Consider the following 19,113-nt stretch of genomic DNA (forward strand, 5'->3'; position numbering starts at 1 on the left):
AAGGGTAATCAAAAGCAGCAAGAGGGAAGAGAAGAGAGCACAAAAACATTCTTCTGACATATGAAACATGTACAAAGAATGTACAAATATTGAAGCTACTTATCATGCATACATGAGAATACAAAAAGTCAGAATCCAGTATCTATGAATTCAAGACATAGCTCCACCTGTTTCAATCCTTTAAGTTAAAAATACAATATTAAAAATTTCAAATTAAATTCCTAAATAATGAAATAAAGGCAAGTGTCTGGTTTATTTATAAAAATGATTGCTAAAATAAGTTTAAGCTCCCATATTATTCATTTTTTACATCAAGATGAATATAACCAAGATGACTATAATTAGACCATAGTATAAGTTTGTATGCCTTCCTTAGAGAAGTTTTTAATTAATATATGCCAAAATACTCATTTTTAAGCAATCATCCTCATTTGAAGACCATTAATTATCAGTCTGATTATATCAACTTTCATTGAGTCCCCAGGCAAAGATTACTATAATATTACTCAGAACAAAGGGGAAAGAGCTGCTTGAGACATACAGGAAATGATCAATCCAAGTGTTTTACTACTTAACAGTACAAATGGTGATGGATCAGGGAAGATGCTGAAAATTACATTTTCCCAAAGGTGCTTCCCTAATGGAGCACTTGGCAGCTGCATCAGTAAACTCCAGTAGTTGAAATAAACACCATAGCTGTGATTATATTTCTCAATATAACACATAATAACCTAACTGAGATCAACACTGAATAAGAAAGAGACTAGTTGTTATTGATGAACTGATGAATGAGAAGTGAAGAGATCAAGTAGATCAGAGAAGTCACAGGCTGGAAATGAAAACAAATGCTGGAAAAACCCATCCACTTCCCAGTTGCAACAATCATACTACTCTAAGCAATAATTTTAGGTTGAAGATTTCAAAAACTAAACATCTATTACAAGTCCTATGTAAGCTTTACTTCCCAACCCAGAAAAAGGGAAATAACAGAGAATAATAACCGAAAGGACCGAAAGGACTCAGAGATGTAGGAGAAAATCACAGAACCCTGGCAGCCCAACATCACAGCTGGGGATATTTGGGGAACCCCTTGCTGGTGACATAAATGGTCACAGGTTTTCAGAGAATGGATTGCAAAAACGGTATACCATTGTTTCAAGTTTGTCTCTTCCATTTCAGTTTCTGACCTCAGATTGAGATTGAAAATGGCCCTTAAAATCTGTCCAATTTAATTTTCTGCTCAAGACGTCATCTTGGACTTTCTCTTTTCTTCTCTTTTCCTTTCTTTTGTTTTTATTTTTTAAACGACACTGTAAAATTTAGTCCTCTTATAATTTATATATTCAGGCAACTCTGCAACTTCAAGTTAGCCCCTTTCAGGTAACTGAATTTGACTATCTTTAGCATTGCTAAGTAGGTTAGTCCTAAATTCTGCTCCTAGGTAGATTTTGGTTTTCTCATTGTCATATGCATAGCCTCTAGGCTTAACAGGATCCAATTTGTTGCTAGCATTTAAAGGACTTTATACTTAAAGACTCGGCATCCCACAGTTTTCTTGCTTCTTTCCTTATGGCTAGAGACTTGCTTGTGAACTCTCATCCTGAATCCAAGAAATTGCTGAAGGAGTAGGATGCTGCAATCTTTCATTCAGAATTTATGGAATCATCTTTGGCAAAAATCAGAAGTTTCAGTTTCTTTTAAAATTGGTTGTTTCTTGGTTTTCTGTCAATTGAACTTCTGGGCCAGGAACTGAAAAAATAAAAATAAATAAAAATTAATATCATTAAAATTAGAATTGTCTTATATTTCAAAAGCCTGAAAGAGCCTTTGAAGTGACAAACTAAAATAAATGGAAGATTTAATAAAAATACTCCCCAAATACTTTTGAGAAGAAAAAAAAAAGTGTCTTTGTCAACAGCTATTACTGCAATGCACCTCTGTATGTAGATGGTGCCACCTTCTTTTAATGAAAGAATAACAGCTCTTTTAGTAACTTGCACATTATAAAAAAATAGTATGTTCCCTATCTGTCTAGTATGTCTCTTATTTCATCACATAAACTTTTCTGGCATGAACTCTCATTTGACAATGCAGTTTTGAATTTTTTGTCATACTCAACAGCTATAGTTACATGTCAATATTTAGACATGCATTTATATACCTCACTAGAATAAATAAATAAATATACTCCTAAGTCCCATTATTACACATGTAATACTCATTACACATTCAACTTTACTGAAGGTTTAGTTAAGAATTGCCATGTACATAAGACTTCAATGTATTTTTTGTAAACAAAATAGCTGTTATGAATAAGCTTTATATATGGTTTAATGTACTGAATATAAGGGGCAAGTGAGAAAATTCCAGAATTCAGAACTGGGAAGACAAAGACTTAAGGATGCTCTGTTAGGTAATTGAAACTATAATACATTGTATTTTGTTCTTCCTAGCTACAAAACAACTCATAGTTAAATTCTGTGAATTTATTTTCTCAGTATAGCTATTTAAGTAAACTTTTTTTTTTAAATTTACTTTCTCTTTCTCCATTTCAATACTTAATTCATGGATTTTAATTTTTTACAGTAGTGTTTTCTTTTGCTATATACATGGTTTTTATTATAAATTACATAAAATAGTTTTTAGAATATAGGGGACATTTTTAAAAATAAAATAATAATTTATTTTTATATTTTCAAAGTGAACCCAGGGAGGACAATAGATGACAAGTAGTGTGTAAAAAATGTACTTTATTTTTTAGAACATGAACTTATTTTGTTTAGTCTACTAATTAAAATTAGTAGGCAATATAGCAGTGATACATAAATATGAGTGGAAAAACTTGTAAACTGGGCATTTAAGGGGAAATTACTACAAATTATAAAATATATACAGGCCGTTAGAAGCAATTTCAGATATCAATTTTTTTCAGAAAGCATTTTATTAAAAGTCAGAACAAATGTTAAAGTATGAAATGCATTAATTTTTTCAAACAAAATTGTTCAAATAGTTATGTCATACATTTAAAGCAACTTCTTCCAAATTGTACAGTAATTTAATCTTTTTAAATAGAAGAATAAAGCTTCTTAAACTCCCAAACTTTCTCCCAAAATAAAAGAATGCTTTTCTAGCTCTAGATGAGTTTCTTAGTGCAGCCATGTACACTTCCTTACAAATGTAGTTTTACCACTTATATATTCAATATGTCTAGAACTTTTACCAATATGTTAAGCTACTTTCTTATAGGTATAAAAGCTTGGCATTTTTATTGCATAGTGCATGCTGTTGGTTATAAAGTACCAGAACTGGTAACCTAAGACTCTCGGATACCATCTTCAACTTTCAGCTAGTCATGTATAATAGACCAGTGCTACAAACTCAGTCCTTTAGGAAAAAGGATATTAAAATCAACCTTATGTGCCTATTTTTTATACTTTCCATCTTGACATCCTAGTAGTGCACATATCATGTGTGGTTTTGCAGTGGAAAGTTGGTCTCTACAGGTTTTGAAATATTTCAAAAATTATTTTTTACAGGAAAATCATGGAAACAGCATCTCACAGGCTTAAACAATTCATATATTTACCTATTTTTCCTTATTTTTGAAATAAGCTAAACTATCCTGTAAAGCAGGTACTTAAATACTAATTAACTCAAATCATTAAAAGTCCCTTTTAAGCAAATTTCACACATCGAAGACATCTATCATGGGCGGCAGAACAAGAACTCTTAAAGTACTCTGCCCAGAAACACGACAAACAGGACCGTTATCTGCAGAGCCCTCCATTACTAGGAAGACTGACCTGACGGCACCCCAAGAGTCCATCCATCCGGAGCTTTGAGGGCCTTGGTGGTCCAGTGCTGGGAGCTGAGGCGTTCATACCCTCCCCCTCAGAGAAACTAGCTTTGGCCCTTGGGCAGTCCCCCCTCCCCTTCCCCCACCCGTATATGCAGGAACTAGGAAGCTTTCCTCAGGAGACCAAATTCCGAGGGTCATCAGGTATCAACAGACAACACAACTGTCACCAAAAGTGACAGACTGAGCATGACCTTTGAAAGCTAGAAGAGTCGTGATGTAGCTATCAGGAAAGAATCCTGCTTTTTCTGGAAGGAGGAAAGAGAGCACCATTTCTCTTTATGGCTGCAGGAAGAAGTGTTTCCACAAACATTACTCAGATCACCTCAGAATTGGTTTCACTGCCTACCACACTTGCCACCAACCCCACCCACTGAATATGCAGCTCCTACTGCCGTTTTAAAATCTATTGAGAGCCACTGGAGCATGGGGGGCATTAGACAAACATGTGGGGAATGAGAAGGCAGTGGTCACCTGTAGCTCTAAGACAGTCCCAGTGAGCATACATCAAACCCAGGACGGACATGGACACTGGACCCCTAACTGGCTGGGAGGCCACTGCTGGGCAGAAACTGAAACAAGGAATGGAACCTACGACTGTAAATTAGACTCTCTTCCCAGGACTGATGTCCCAAGCAAAAGCACCTTGAAAACCATACCTTTTTACTACTGTTTGCCAACACTCTTTGCTTTCCACATGGTCACTGTTGGAAATATATTTGAAGATATCTTTCAAGAGACATTATTACTGAAATAAATCTCTACTGACCCCTCTGAGTGAATGGATAATAAAAATTCAGGTTTTTGAAAGAAAAAGATGTTCTGTGGCTTCACAGTGAAAAAAAAATTAAAGGTTATAATTAAAGTGTTTGCACCTCCTCAATAAAATTTCTCTGAAGTCACTTTTCAGTTCACCAGGTTACAGCTCCTTCAAAGACATATGCTATTCTAACCACAACTCCTATTCTAAGTGTTGATAAGACTCATATCTTTGCTTACGAAAGCAGCACAACCTTCACTTTTTCATCATACTGCATTCAATTTTCTTTCAAGTTTAGTACATTCTGAATTTTGAAAGATATTAAAACAAAAAATTCAAATCACACAGCATATAAGGTATAAAACATGGTTGGAGACATGGCTGAAGGTTAAGAAGTTAGTGACGAGATTATCAGTGATCTGTGCAGTTAAATATATACTTTTTATTATGAAACAGAATATGCCAAGATTATGTCAAAGTTAACATTCTAGTTTTCCCAAGATTTCCTGTCCTGCAGGGGAGGAAGTGTTCCGTGGGGTTGGAGGTGTGTGGCATAAGCAGGTTCAGCAGCAGTACATGCACACACCTTGAGACAGATCTCCAGCTCCCCCTCCACACCTGGAACACAGTGTACAGTCAGGGAAGCCCTGACTCGGCAGGATTTGTATGCACGGTAATGTTTACAAACAAGGGCTTTGTGTAGCGGGGAAGAAACCCTAAAAAGATCAACATGCGTACATTAGGAAGTTGAACGAGTTTTACTTCTCACCAAAGCTCTTTATTATAAAAGTCAAAGAAAGTGATTACTGCATCCAGTACCACCTACCCAAGAGATGGGGGCTCTGCCTTGTCACACCTTTGAAGAACCACATTATCTGTCTCAGAGATGAGAGGGAGAAGAGCCTTAGTGTTGTTTAAATTGCTTGGTAAAATCTAGAATTGCTATATTTTCCAGAGAAAAAAAGAGAGAACCCAAAACTCCATGCTTGCCCCTGGGCCACGGAGGGCATTTGTGCGTGTGTCTTTTATCTTAATACTTTTCTCAGATTAGTTTCAAATCTAGGCAATTGATAGGCATTAAACATTCAAGACCCACCTCAGAAAGGGCTGCAGAACCCTCCCACCACCTGAATTCTCCATTTCAATGCATGCATTTTCCAAGACAGCAGAGTGAAAACTTGTTACGCTACATCAAAATAAAGCTCCTTTTAGTCTTGAGGAAGGATGGCCCTTCACCATTAATTAGATTTCATCTACATGTGTTCCAATCACATGATCTTCTCTGAAGAGAACTTTTTTTTTTTTTTTTTTTTTTTTAGCCATTTCAGATTTGGTCATTTCTTTATGAGTCCATCAACACTGGAAGAGCTATGTCTGTGAATAAAGAGGGAATATTTTCTTCAACCCACTTCAAATCTTCATAAAAATTCTCAGAAATAGCAGGTTTACCTGTTCCACTGGAAAACGTTTTGGAGAATCTTAATTTTATTCCTTCAGTTAAATTTTCAGATGTGACCATGAATTCTTCAATTTTGTCATTGGGATCATCTATTAAGGGCATGAAGGCATATCTCTGATTATTGACTGACGGCCTCCACAGAAACATTATCACAATAAGTTTAAACAGGAAGCTCCAAAAGACATCATCAACCCAGCCTTCCATCCAATCTGATTGGCATTTTGCAATTCTACATGTCTTAGTTGTCCATACCATAAGCACTACAGAAGCCGGTACGGCAAAGATCAGAGCATTTGTAAACTGTCTGTATAAAGAAAATGTTACCGTGTTCTTTCCAAGCCTTGGAGTCTTCATCATTTGTGCCAAACTTACAAAAAATGAACCATACAAATAAGGAGTCAATAACTGCTAACTAATGTCACCCCAAAAAGCAGCTAAATGGTTAGAACCCCCAGTGACTCGCATGACACCTTCGGCAACTGTGAAGATGAAGTGAAGAGCGCCCTTCCCCATCACATGGTGCACGAAGCCTCCTGAAGGAGGCTTCACGATGCGGTAGCTCAAGCTGACGACAATCCCCAGGAGGCCAGCCAAGGTCCTCTTCATCGCAGATGCCAACTCCTCGAGGATCAGCACACCCTGTGTCCACAGGACAGTGCTGTTGATGTTTTGGTATTCAGTATAAAACACTGCCTTTTCAAGCATTCCCAAGAAAATAACAGCTACAATTCAGAACTGGATTCTTAATGTATCTATTCAGTAACAGGCAGACCACATTAGCCAGAGTACACCATAGAAAATACAAATAACACACACCACCATGTAAAAAATCATTAGAGGCCAATCTGATGCAGAGATATACCCCTGAGGCCCCATCATAGAAAGAGAGCCATTCAAATTCCAGCTTGCACCTGTTTTTCTTTTCTTTTTTTTTTTTTTTTTTTCTGTTTTAATAGAAACGATAAAGATAATGAAACCCACCCCTCTGTGTTCCTGCTAAAACATGCATTGATCCGTCCTGGTTTGAAACATTTCTGATTTTTGATATTGTTTCTTAACCCAGAAAATGTGATCTCAGTAATGTTAAACATAGTTTTCCTGAATATCAAAGGTCTTGATTTGTGGGTGGCCGAAATCTTAATTGCCCACAGCCTGGGCTTGGAGACGGCACCCACGGCCGCCGGGGTGCAGCACAGGAGGCCCAGGGTCATGTGCAGGGGCGGGCGCCAGGCGGGGAGGAGGCGGGCAGGAGCCATCTTGATGCCAAAGCAGCACCTGGGGCTGCAAGATGCTGGGTCCACCCCGAGCCCTGCACCTGTGAAAGAATTTGGGCTATATTTTAATATCAGTTCTGAGAGATAAAGATTTTTCTGTCAATTAGATAGTCCAAGAAAAAAAGCATGAATAATCCTGACAAATACTATCTAGGCTGAAAGAACACAGATCAAATTACAGTCTTTGAGAATGGTGAAGGGCTAAGGCAGGGGTTTATTAAAGACGCGATAAATGATTAAAAAAGGAAATGACAGAAATCAGTGCTACCCAACATTTTTTGTAAATAATAAAGCTATTTACATAATATCTTATGGCACTACTGACAAGGCATCTGCATTAATTTTTTAAATATTTTAATCAAAAAGAGATGCACACCATCCTAAGACATTGGGAACAAAAATACTCCAGATGTTAGAAGGCGGCCACTTTGATTTTTTTAAATTCAATTTTATTGAGATATGTTCAGATACCATACAATCATCCCGAGTGTACAGTTGTTCACCGTACCATCATATAGTTGTGCACTGATCACCCCAATCTATTTTTTGAACATTTTCCTTGTACTTCCAGAAAAAGTGAAAATACAAATAAAAAAATAAAAGTAAAAAAGAACACCCAAATCATCATCCCCCCTCCCACCCTATTTTTCATTTAGTTTTTTTATCCCCATTTTTCTACACATCCATCCATACACTGGATGAAGGGAGGGTGATCCACAAGGCTTTCTCAATCACACTGTCACCCCTTTTAAGCTACATTGCTATACAATCGTTTTCAAGAGTGAAGGCTACTGGGTTGAAGTTTGATAGTTTCAGGTATTTACTTCTAGCTATTCCACTACACTAAAACCTAAAAACGAAGATCTATATATAGTGCATAAGAATGCCCATCAGAGTAACCTCTCGGCTCCATTTGGAATCTCTCAGCCACTGAAACCTTATTTCATTTCATTTTGCTCCCCCTTTTTGGTCAAGAAGATGTTCTCAATCCCACAATATTGGGTCCAGATTCATCCTCTGGGAGTCATATCCTGTGTTTCCAGGGAGATTTACACCCCAGGGTGTCAGACCCCACATAGTAGGGGAGGACAGTGAGTTCACCCACAGAGTTGGCTTAGCTACAGAGAGAGGGCCACATATGAGCAACAAAGAGGCACTCAGGGGGAGACTCTTAGGCACAATTATAAGCAGGTTTAGCCTCTCCTTTGCAGTAAGGAGCTTCATAAGGGCAAGTCCCATGATAGAGGGCTCAGCACATCAAACCACCACTCCTCAGTGTTTGTGAGAACATCAGCAACAATCCAGGTGATGAAGTCCAACACCTCTGCATTTTCCCCTCCTCATGGGGGCCCTGCAAATATATTTTTATTCTTTATCCAAATTAATTTGGGATGTGTCTCTATTTCACAATAATCTGTGCAAACCTACCAGGTCTCACTTCTTATTAAAAGTTCCATGTAATTATGGTATTTGAACAAAGTGTACAAATTAGATTGTTTAGGAAATATAGATCTTGCACCAACTGAACATCTCTTCTCTTGGTCTCACATGGAATCTGAAGTTTTAAAATGCAGTCCATATTGTCCTTTACCCTTTGGCCACTTTGATTTTTATAATACTGATTTTACTGTCATTCACATTATAATTATCATCTTCATTGGTTGGAAATTAAAGGTACAATTATATTTAGAATACATTGTGGCAACCTAATGATTTAAATTATAAAGTTTTCAAGTAATAGACAAACATGTTGTATTCAAACATTCATACAAAAAAGTCCAGTTTCCCCATTTTATAAATAATTTACTATTCTCTTATTCCTAGGAGAAATTTATAAGAAGGGATCATAGTTGCTTTGAAAATCAAATAAAAATATCTTAGAAAAATGGGAAAGCAATGATAAAAAAAATGTGATGAGTATTAAAAGCAACACCCAAAGCTCTTAGAAATATTTTGTGTTACTGCAACAGTAGTGGTGTTCTAGCTTTTACTTAAATTCTCCATTTACAAGACAGGTTTTGCCAACGAAGTTTATAGGCACTTTGATAGACATGTGACATTAGACCTCACAAAAATGATGACATTTTTAACAAATTTCTTTTTCTCACTTGCTATTATATTTTATAAATGTTGTTCTGAAAGTTCATTATTTTGACTATATTTTATAAACTTACATTCATCCAATTTCAACTTCAGATCCAGGAATCTCAGAGAACACCAAGCAGAATGAATACTAACTACCAATAAATAACAAAAAGGCTAAACCTAGGCACATCATATTCAACTGCACAAAACCAAAGACAAAGAGAAATCTTGAACAAAGCCAGAAGGGGAAAAGCTAAAAAAAACAAAACACAAAAACACTTGCCTATCAATGAATAAAATAAGAATTACAGCAAATTACTGAGATAAACCATACAAGCAAGAAGAGAGTGAAGTGAAATACATATGCAATATACCAGCTTTGCTATATACCAGCAATGAAAAATTTGAATTTGAAATTTAAAACACAGTATCATTTCCAACAGCACCAACAAAAAAAAAAGAGAAAGAAATGCTTAAGTATGAATCAAACACAATATGTACAGGAACCTACAAAACTCTGATGAAAGAAATCAAATAAGATCTAATAAGTGAAAAGATATTCCATGTCCATTAATTGGAAGATTCAGTATTAAAAAGTCAATTCTTTGTAACTGAGTCAATAGATGCAATGCAATCCAATCAAAGTCCCAGCAAGCTTTGTACGGATATTGACAAAGGTATTGTAAACTTTATATAGAAAGACAAACGACCCAGAATACTAAAGAACAAAGTTGGAGGACTGATGCCACTTGATATCAAGATTCAACATAAAACTACAGTAATTGGGACACCATGGTATTGGTGAAAGAACAGATACATAGATGAATGGAACAAAATAGAGTGCCCAGAAATAGACCCAGATGCATAGAGTCAGATGATCTTAGAAGAAACAAAAAGTAAGTTAACGGAGAAAAAATAGTTTTTACAGCATACTATGTTGGAAAAATTGGATGTACATAAGCAAAAAAATGAATCTAGACACAGCTCTTACAACTGTCACAAAAAAATAAGCTTAAAGTGGATGATAAATGTAAACATAAATGCAAAACTAAAATGTTTAGAAGAAAACATAGGAGAAAAACCTAGGTTTCCTGCAGTTTGACAATGATATTTTAGAGACAACACTAAAAGCTTGATCCCTGAGAGAAAAAAAAATGGTAAGGTGGACTTGATTAAAAATTAAACATTTCTTCTCTGTTGAGACAATTAATAGACAAGCCAAAAATTGGGAGAAAATATTTTCAAAACACATATATAATGAAAGGTTTGTATCTAAAATATAAAAATCATACCTAAAATTCAACAATAAAAAATCAAACAGCCCAATTAAATAATGAACAGTTTTGAACAGATATCTCACCAAAGAAGATAGGCAGACAGCAAGATAGAAACAGGCATATGAAAATATGCTCTACATCATTGTCTTTAGGGAAATTGCAAATTAAAACAGCAGCAAATTCCACACACACCTATTAGAACAACTAAAGTCAAAAAAAAAAAAAAAAGAAAGAAAGAAAAAAAACCGAAAACCCTGGTAATACCAAATGCTGGTGAGGATCTAGAGCAAAAGGAACTTTTTTTCATTGGAATGAATCCAAAATGGTATCCCTCTGTGAAAAACAGCATGGCAATTTCTTACAAAGCTAAATATATCTGCCACATCATCCAGCAATCATGCTCCTTCAGATTTAGCCAACTGATTTGAAAAATTATGTCCACACAAACCTGCATGGGAATTTTCATAGCAGATTTGTTAAATCACCAAAACCTGGAAGCAGCCAAGATGTCCTTCAGTAAGTGAATGGATCAACTGTAGTTCACTCATACAATGGAATATTATTCAGCACTAAAAAGAATGGGATAGCAAGCCATGAAAAGGTGTGGATTTGTGTCAAATTCATGTTCTTAAGTGAAAGAAGCAAGCCTGAAAATCTATATACTCTATGATCCCATTATAATACCTTCTGGGAAAGCAAAAATATAGTGATGGTTAAAAGTTCTGCTGTTTTCAGTGGTTCAGGAGGAGGGGACAGAGTTGTATAGGTGAAGCACAGGGGATGATTTTTGCATCTATATTAACACTCTGTAGTTTTGTCAAAACTCATTGAACTTACAGTATAAAGAGTGAATCTTAATGAATGCAAATTTTTTTAATTATGTAGAACATCTGATGATCCTATTGTATGGAATGCAGAATGTGTGAGTTCCAGTTTGCTAATGCTGCCTTTCCGCAAAACACCAGAAATGGATTGCATTTTGTAATGGGCGTTTATTTGGTTACACAGTTATAGTCTTAAGGACATAAACTGTCTAAGGTACTGCATCAACAATTGGATACCTTCACTGGAGGATGGCAATGGCATCCGGAAAACCTGTTAGCTGGGAAGGCATGTGGCTGGCATCTGCTCCAAGTAAAATGTCTTCCTCCCAGGACATTCTTCTCTAGGCTATAGCTCCTCTAAAATGTCACTCTCAGTTGCTCTTGGGGTATTTGCCCTCTCTTAGCTTCTCTAGAGCAAGAGTCTGCTTTCAACAACCACCTTCAAACTGTCTCTCATCTGCGGCTCCTCTCTCAGCTCCTGTGCATTCTTCAAAGTGTCCCTCTTGTCTGTAGCAAGCTTGTTCCTTTGGTCTGAGCTTATACAGTGCTCTGGTAAACTAATCAAGGCCGATGCTGAATGGGTAGGGCCACACCTCCATGGAAATTATACAATCAGAGTTATCACCTACAGTTGGGTGGGCCACATCTCCATGGAAACAAAGAATTAAAATCTAATCAACACTAATACATCTGCCACCACACAAGATTGCATCAAAGATAATGGCGTTTTGGGGGACATAATACATTCAAACTGGTACATTCCACCCCCTGGACCCCAAAATGACATGATCTTTCCATATACAAACTACATTAATCCCATGACAATATCACAGAAACCTAAATCATTTTAGTAATAATAGTTAAGTACAAGATCCCATCAAAATCAGTTACAAGCATGGTCTGTCCAAAAGCAAAATTCCCCTCTGGCTCTGTACCTGTGAAATTTAGAACAAGTTATCTGCTTCCAATATACAAAGGAGGAACAGTCATAGGGTAAACATTCCCATTGCCATAAGGAGAAACTGAGAGGAAACAGGGTTTAACAGACCAAAACAATTTCTAAAAAAAACCTGCAGGGCAAACTCCATTAGATTTCCAAGTCTGAGAGCCATTTATAGAATGATGTTTATCCTTGGGGCTTGAAATAGTGAGAGTCCAACCCTTTCCAACGGCTTTTGTGGCAGCACTTTTCTCTCCAAACACTGGGGTGAGTGCTCCAACATATCCATACACTGGGGAGACCACCTTTTCAGCCACACCCTCCTCAAACATCAGGGTGCCACCTGGGCTCTGCCTCTCTGGGGCAAAGGCTCTACCCTCTCCAAACAGTGAGGTGATGGCCAGGATCTTCCCAATCCCAAGGGAATGTGCTCCACCATTTCTAAGGCCTGGGGTGGCAAAACTTCCTGAGCATTGAAGCGGAAGGCCTGTCCTCAACCTCAGAGGCAAACTCACCCTTTCCATGCATGTGGGCCACTCGACTCTCCCAGCCTGAGACTTCTTGACTTCAGACCGTAACCTCCATGGCTCTGTCTTTGAAAAGGGTCCCTCTTGTCTGTAGCCAGCTTGCTCCTTTGGTCTGAGTTTATACGGTGCTCTAGAAAACTAATCAAGACCCATGCTAAATGGGTAGGTCCACACCTCCATAGAAATTATCCAATCAGAGTTATCACCTACAGTTGGGTGGGTCACATCTCCATGGAGTCACTCAATCAAAGAGTTACAATCTAATCAACACTAATACCTCTGCCCCCACACAAGATTGCATCAAAGATAATGGCATTTAGGGGACATAATACATTCAAACTGGCACAATGTGACAAAATAATTACTTGCATTACAAATTCGAGTACACTGGAATTGAACAAATCAGTAAATGAATAGTGGATAGTAGGAATTGTATTTCTTACTCTTGGAGCTGGCGGTGACAGATAAATTAGGGCAAGAGGGTACAATGATCCACATGGTAATGGTTCAGAGTCAGATACATCAGTATGAACTCATGTTTGACTTCATATGGATAGATGGGCAACACACTGAGATATTTATAGATATCTGTATATACACAGATTAGCGTACACGCAGCAGTTTCCTTGCTCTATTAGCTGAGGGTGCAATGAGACACCAGTAACAATGAGCATGCCTACCACCCAGATCTTGGTTTCTAATGCCACTCTCCAATTAAAAGAATCAAAGTACCTTCGAAAAATGGCTGATTCTAGAACTGGGAAAATAAATATCCAAGGTGAACCTGGAGCACCTTTTACTGCCAGAAAGTAATGAATGTTCTAAAAAAAATAAAAAAAAAAAGGTAAAAAAACAAACCATCAAGCAAGCCAATAATAGAGGTATGTCAAAGAGAGGGACCCAGTAAGAATTGCCAATGGCAAAAGCTGGAACAGTATCCATCAGTACATACTGATATTTAAAAACAAAAAAACAAAACAAAACAAAACAACAAAAAAAACTGTTTAAAAAAACATAAATGAATGGAGAAGAGACAAATCAACTTTGAAAAAAATTACAAATAATTTATGTAGATACTATGCCTTCAAGGTAGTAGAGGATAACTCCCCATTCCTTAAGAGTGCATTTTGCATGATGAATCCCATTCAAATAGTACGGTGTGGAAAGGTGGGGAAAAAATAACTTTATCATTGAAAAACATGACAAACACTACCTCAGTCAGGTGATCAAAGTTAACACCAGTAGGGATGTCATTTTTTAATATGTAGCCTTGCTACAATGTGATGAAATGGCACTTTTCCTCTGAGGTCTTTCTCAGAAAAACACATAAATACAATCTAATAATAAGAAAAACATCATAAAAATCCCAAAGGTGTTCTGCAAAACACCTGAACAATATTCCTTAAAACTGTCAAGATCATTCACACGTCAGAAGAAACATCAGCAAAACTGTCATAACCAAGAGGATCCCAAGAAGACCCAAACACTGATTTTAATATGATAACTTGGATGGGAAGTTGGAACAAAAACAAAGGACATTAGGGAAAAACTAATCTGAATAAAGTATGTACTTCAGCTAATAATAAAATATCAATATTGGTTCATGAATTGTAACAAATGTACAATACTAGTTGTTCTAGTTTGCTAATGCTGCCAGAATGCAAAACACCAGAAATGGATTGGCTTTTATAAAGGGGGTTTATTAGGTTACACAATTACAGTCTTAAGGCCAAAAAGTGTCCAAGGTAAGGGGGTACGTTCACTAGAGGATGGCCAATGGTGTCTGGAAAACCTTTATTAGCTGGGAAGGCATGTGGCTGGCATCTGCTCCAGAGTTCTGGTTTCAAAATGGCTTTCTCCCAGGACATTCTTCTCTAGGCTTCAGCTTCTCTCCAAAATGTCACTCTCACTTGCTCTTGGTGTGTCTGTCCTCTCTTAGCTTCTCTAGAGCAAAAGTCTGCTTTCAGCAGCCATCTTCAAACTGTCTCTCATCTGCAGCTTCTCTCTCAGCTCCTATGCATTCTTCAAAGTGTCCCTCTTGGCTGTAGCAAGCTCTCCCCTTCTGTATGAGCTTATATACTGCCCCAGCAATCACCTACAGTGGGGTGGGTCACATCTCCATGAAAACACTCAAAGGATTCCAAAATCTAATCAACACTAATATGTCTGCCCACACAAGACTGCATCAAAGATAATGGCATTTTTGGGGGACATAATACATTGAACTGGCACACTAGTATTAGATGTTAATAATAGGGTGAGTAGGGTGATGGGCATATGAGAACTCCCCATACTATTTTCACAATTTTCTAATAGTTTTCAAAAATTGTTATAAAATACAAAGTTTATTAACAAAAAATATAAAGAACCTCCCAAAATATGCAGCAAAAACTTGTGAAAATTGGAACTTTATAAACAAGTATAATGTAAATGCAATTGAATTCCTAGAAAGAAAAAGAAATAAAAATAGATCAGAAATTACATTTGAAAAAACAGTGGCAGAGAATTTTCCAAAACTCATAAAAGACATCAACACAAATTCAAGTAGTTTTTTTTTTAATCTACAACAGAAAAATTATTACTAAGCCTAATATAGTAAAATTTGTAAAAAATAAAAGACAAAGAAAATTTTAGGTGTCCTGAGAAGTAAAGACATTTCCTTCAGAGGAACAATGCAGAAGACTGAAAAGAAGCAATGGACTGAAAGAAGCAATGGAGGCCAAAAGATGGCATAGAAATATATTCAAAATTCTGAAAAGTAACTGCCAGATTAGAATTTTATATAGTGTGAAAATATCTTTCAAAATGTTAAAATAAATATATTTCCATTTAAGCAAAAATTATAAGTATTCATCACCAGCCAACCTGATCAAAAGGAACTACTAAATAGAATTCTTTAAATGAAAGAAAAATAATCCCAGAGAGAAGCACATATGCAACAAGGAAAGATGAGTTGTTATTCTGGAAAATCTAATGAAATATCAGCTTAATCAAATGCTACTATTAAATAATAATAATGATGTGTTATCAGATTTAAACATATATAGAATTAAAATATGTGGCACAAATAGTACAAAAGTTGTCAGTGGGTATAAATGGAATAAAAGTGTATGCAGACCCTTAAATTTTCTGGAAAGTGACAAAAGTACTTATTTACATTAGATTTTCATCAGTCAAGATTATTATTGTAATTTCTAGGGCAAAGACTTAAAGTATTAAAGATATCTAAATGAAATATAATAGAAAATGGAATGAAAATATGAATTAATGCAAAAGAAGACAAGACAAAAAAAGAGGAAAGAAATAAAGCAGATGTAATTAATAGAAGACAAATAGTAAAATATGTTGAACAGACTTTGGGAAGATGGCAGAGTAGGGAGCTCTAAGACTAAGTCCTTCCACCAAAACATCATTAAACATGTATGAACTATCTGAAATAACTTTTGAAAATCCAGGGGCCAAGAGCATACTATACAGAATCCAGGGAAGATCAGGAGGAAGAGGCTGATAAATTACAGTAAAGAACAATAAACTGCTCTCTCCACATGGTGGTCACTGGTGCCCACACCCTACACTTGTGGCAGGCTGCCATGGGATCTAGTCCCTGATTAGCTTGCTGGTGATGGAAAGGGACAAAAACATTTTCTTCCCCAAGAACAGGGGTGGGCACAGCCAATTACTGATCTGGCATTTGATTAGAGAATTTGCATTACCGGGGGCCTGGCTCTGAGAGCAGCCATTGTTTCACCCACTGCATTAGGGATGGCCACGGTGGCAGTAAAGACTTAAGGACACTGTTTCCTCAGGGCTGCAGCATACAGGTAGTTGAAAGGTGGCATTTGCTTGGCAGCTTAGCCATGGGGAGAAATTGGAGAAGTTTTTGGTGCCCTTCCTGATCCACTCTTCAGGACATTTTAGAAAAAGGCTTCATCCACTTCATGGGTCCCTGGCCTTGTTTTGGTGAAGAATAGGAAAGACTGACTTGGGAAAGTAATCTCTGGTGTGCCCTCCTCCCAGAATTTGCCCACCAGACAAAAGCAGCTTGAGACATTGAAAGAATTTAAGAAACTATCGAGGTGACATTCTGGGGTAAAGGCCTGCCAGCTTCAAACACCCAAGAAAATGAGGTCTCTCCCCTGGAAAGGAAAGGGGACAATGAAACTCCTTTATAAAGAAGAACTCCAAAACAACTAACAGGCAAGTGTCCAGGACAAAACAGAGGACCAGAAAGACAGGTGAAATACTGCACACTGCAGTCACCTTGGGCAAACCTTCTTGATAAGGGCTGAAGCTCAAGAAAATCTCCATCTAATCACCAGCTGGTTACAAAATTAAAAAAACAAAACAACAGCAACAAAAAAAAACAGACATCTCAGTGAATAAATCACAGTGTGCCACAAAATCATACAAAACAAACAAAGAAACAGTAAATGTTGGCCCATCCAAAGGAAGAGGATAAAAATCCAAAAACATTACTGAAAAAGACCAGACTGTGGACATACTGGACAAAGACTTTTAAAAAGTTATCTTCAACATGCCCAAGGAAATGTAAGAATATATAGAAGAAGAACTAAAGATATCAGTAAAACAATGAATGAACAGTAAAAGACTCTCAATAAAAAGGTAGAAATTTTAAAGAGGAACAAAGAGAACCACAATAACTGAAATGGAAAATTCCTGGGAGGCTTTCAACAGCAGATTGGAGCTGACAAAAGAAAGAAAGAAAGAAAAAAGCCAGTGAATTCACAGACAAGACAACTGAAATGTGTCAGGCTGAGGAGGAGAAAAGAAAAAGAGTTATAAAAAATGAAAATAGCCTAAGAAATCTGTGGGACACCAGCAAGCATACCAATATACACATTATAGACAGCAAAAAGAGAAAATGGCAGAAGGACTATTCGAAGAAATAATGACAGAAGACTTATTAAACTTATAAAAGTAGTAAATATGCACATCCAAGAGGCCCAGTGAACACCAAGCAGGATAAACTGGAAAAAAAAAAAAATACACTGTGTCACACATATTGACCAAACTGTTGAATGCAAAGGACAAGGAGAGAGTTCTGAATGATCAAGAGAAAAGCAATGTATTATGTACAAGAAGTCCCAATTAGATTAAGTACTGAATTATCATCAGACCATGGCAACAAGAATGAAGTGTGTGAAAATACTTAAAGCACTGAAGGAAGACAATTGCCAACCAGGAATTTTATATTGGGTGAGATTTTCTTTCAAAAATGGGGGAGATTAAGGCATTCCCAGATAAACAAAAGCCGAAGGAGTTCATTACCACTAGAAATGCCCAATAAACAATGCTAAAGGGAGTTCTTCAGACTGAAAGGAAAGAACAATAGACAGTGTTTCAAAGCCACAGCATAAAGAAATAGACTTGTGGTAAAGGTAAGCACTTGGGTAATTATAAATGCCATTATTATTGCAGTGGATTGTTTGGTATGGAACTCCACTTTTTACTTGCAAAAGGTGCTAAACTGTAAATGCATAAAAAGTAATGATAAATCTATGGTTTTCAGTATATAATGTATAAAGATATAAGTGGTATCAAGTTAAAAAAGTGTGGGATTTAGAGTATAAGAAAAGTATATTTGCAGATCATTGAAGTTAAGGTTGTGTGCCAGTTTGAAACTGTTATGTACTCCCGGAAATACCATGTTCTTTTAATCCAGTCTTGTGGATGTGGATTTATTGTGGGTGGGACCTTTCAGTTAGATTGTATCCATGGAGATGTGACTCACCCAACTGTGGTGAGACCTTTTGATTAGATTATTTCCATGGAGGTGTGACCCCACCCATTCAGGGTGGGTCTTAGATCATTGGAGTCATTAAGAGAGCTGGGAGCCCACACAGACCCAGATGCTTGGAGATGCTTTGAGATGCTGGGAATTCAGACCGAAGGATATTTGGACATGCTAATCTAAGAGATGAAGCAGAGTTTACCCTGGAGAAGCTGAGAGGACCCTCCCCCAGGTACTTAGAAACACCTGGGAAAACAAGCAAGGATGCACAGAGGCTGAGAGTGAGAAGCTAAGAGAGACAGAAGCCCAGAGACATTTTGGAGAAAGCCATTTTGAAACCAGAACCCAGAAGCAAAGGA

The 19,113-nt window shown here is 36.9% G+C and overlaps 1 pseudogene; it reads right to left on the reverse strand.

Annotated features, from left to right (window-relative positions):
* Window positions 1–5,858: 5,858 nt before the first annotated feature.
* The window catches only part of LOC119513420, a 42,152-nt pseudogene continuing 28,897 nt past the window's right edge, over window positions 5,859–19,113 (reverse strand).

The sequence above is a fragment of the Choloepus didactylus genome, chromosome 2 (genome assembly GCF_015220235.1).
Source record: "Choloepus didactylus isolate mChoDid1 chromosome 2, mChoDid1.pri, whole genome shotgun sequence".
NCBI classification, from domain to species: Eukaryota; Metazoa; Chordata; class Mammalia; order Pilosa; family Megalonychidae; genus Choloepus; species Choloepus didactylus.